This window comes from Mastomys coucha, unplaced genomic scaffold (genome assembly GCF_008632895.1).
Source record: "Mastomys coucha isolate ucsf_1 unplaced genomic scaffold, UCSF_Mcou_1 pScaffold23, whole genome shotgun sequence".
Classification (NCBI taxonomy): domain Eukaryota; kingdom Metazoa; phylum Chordata; class Mammalia; order Rodentia; family Muridae; genus Mastomys; species Mastomys coucha.
In genome coordinates, this window is record NW_022196906.1 from 37,272,030 (window position 1) to 37,274,890 (window position 2,861).

A 2,861-nucleotide genomic window follows, 5' to 3' on the forward strand; every position below is an offset into this window, starting at 1 on the left:
AGGTCTGAGCTAGATGTCTCTTGTGGGAAAAGTAAGTGCTAGGATGGAGGCATGAACTGTGAGGTCAAAGGGAAAGCATCTTGGAAGAGACAATGGCAGCTCTTTATCCCATACACATGGAAGCCCTTGAATCTGCTTCCCCTCCCCGACTTAGGACAACTGAGAATGGTTTACTCCAGGACCTGCAATCTATCCAATCTTCCTACAGTCCGTCTGTGTAGCTCCATCATCCATCCACCAGCCCAAGGTCTGGGATGTGTTGGAGCAGGCCCATACTGACTCAGGAGAGCACCAGGTACTGTCAGCATCTTGAGGTATTAGGTGCAGATTGACACTTCAAGATGGTGATAGCAGGGTGGGAGGAAGCAGCAAGTTCCACAGGCTAGGGCTTTGTAGGAACAGTCAAATGCCAAGTCTCCTTTAGCAAACCTTTGTAAGTCATCACTCACCTACAAACTGTCTGTATCTCTCCTTCCTCTCTCCTCCCTCTCTCTAGTCTCTCTCTCTCCTATCCTCCTTTTCCAATTACTTTTTATCAGTTATTCATATGTTTAGGAATCCATCCATCCATGCATCCATCCATTCATGTATCTACCAATCCATCTATGCATCCATCTATTCATCCATCTATCCATCCATCCACCCACCATCTACCCATCCATCCATCCATCTACCCATCCATCCACCCACCATCTACCCATCCATCCATCCATCTACCCATCCATCCACCCATCCACCCACCCACACACCCATCCATCCATCCCACCCATTTCTACTCATATTCATCTTTTGATTTCTTTTTTTTTCCAGCCAACTATCCACAGATTTGATTTTGCTTTTTGTTTGGGCATTTGTGTATCTGCTTATTCCTAAGGCCCATCATAGTACTTCCCTGATCTTTGGAGGCAAGTATATGAACTCTAAGGACCAGAAGCAGCTGCTGGATCATAGGGATCCCAATGGCTTTCTTCCCATCTTCTCTTGCTCTTCTTCTTCTCTAGTCCTCATCATTTGGCCCCTCAGGATGAGGAGACTATCAGTAGGTAAGGAGGGGACATGTCTATACCAAAAGACTAGGACAATCTCTTCCTTTCCCTGCCTGCTTCTCCCAGGCCTCAGTCAAGAGTGCAGTATAGTGACATTGGCCTGGCCTGGCTTCCCCACCTTACCTCCCCCCCCCCCAATCCTGTTTCCTCTTTGCTTCACTGATTTTTCTTTCTCTTTTTCATTTTCATTTTGTTTTGTTTGGGTCTGTCTATCTATCTATCTATCTATCTATCTATCTATCTATCTATCATCTATCTCTGGCTTGGAATTTACTATGTAGACCAGGCTGGACTCAAACTTGTGGCAATCCTCCTGCTTCTACCTCCTAAGTGGCTAGGATTACAACCCTGAGCCATTACAGACTCTGGTCTGGCTTTTTGACAATAGTTGGGTTTCCCAACCCAGAAAGCCTCAAGAGTTCTTAGGTAAGCCATCAAAGATTTCAAAGGAGAGGAGTTCCCATGAGGCCCCAAGGATAGGGACAAGCCAGCATTCCCACCTCCAGCAAACATCTCTTCTTACCTTTAGCTACTTGGTGTGCCAAGTGTGTCTGCCTTTTCCCCAGGGCTGTGGTAACAAAGGATTAGCTGCCAGCCTCTGAGTCAAGGGGTGGGCTTCCCAGGGTTTAACCTGAATGTAAGTGGAAGGAATGGAGACCCTTCCCCTGCCCAGATTCAGAACCTTCCATTCCAGCTACACCCACATTCCACCCCATCCATCCATCCATCCATCCATCCCCTAGGGGAATGGGAGCAGCCCTGTACTCTGAGGGGGAGCAGTTTCCAGGTTTTTCTGGTGTCCTGTAAGAACAGAAGTTCTGGTGCTTGTCTAAGGGGTAGTGGAGGAAGAGAGCTTGGTCATTCTCATGTCTCTAGAGCTACCTGAGTCCCACACTGTACTGTGTCATTTTGGAGGTTTTCCCATAGGACCCAGCCAAGAGGAGGTATGTAAGTTTTTCTGAGTCATATCAGAAAATCTACTGTAGAGAAAGGGAAGTCAAATGTCTGGTCTCTGGGGACCCCCAACCTGGCTGCCATTGCTCAGATTCCTTTCATTGCTGCGTCTCTGGCCCACAGGCCCCAAGCAGGCTCTGGTCTGCTCTGAGGGGATAGCTAAGGTCTGCACGTTCACTTTCTTAGGGCCACGGGCACAGGAAAACCTCCAGCAGCTATGTTCTAGTGGGATATTTAGGTGGCTCTAAGAACCAGGGATAGAAGAAGGCCCAGACTTCACAATCTCAAAAGACCCAGACTACAGTCCCAGCCCTGTAGTGGGCTGAAGCCAGTGTCCTCTTAGTGCCTAAGTTTAATCTCTGTCAGAAGGCACAGCTGGGGACTCAGGTGGCAATGGCAGCTGGGGGTGGCGGGAGAGTCCCCAGAGACCAGACATTGACTCTTCCCTTTCTCTACAGTAGGTTTTCAGTATGACTCAGAAAAACCTGCACACCTTCTCTTGGCCGGGCCCTATAGGCTAACCTCCGAAATGACACAGTGGGTGAAATGTTCACTGGGTAAACACGAGGACCTGGTTCAATCTCTCGCACCATGTGAACACCAGATGTGGTATCCTGTGTCTATAGTACGACTGCCAGGAAAGAGACAGGTGGATCCAACAGCCAGCTCCAGCTTCAGCCAGAGCTTCTGCCTCAAAAAAAGGGATGGGTAACTGGGGAAGATGTTGGACAGACAGACAGACACGTACACAAGTATGACTGCACACACACACACACACACACACACAGGGAGCCGGAGGGGGGAGAACAGAAAGAGACAGAGAGAGACAGAGACAGAGAGACAGAGAGAGAGAGGGAGAGA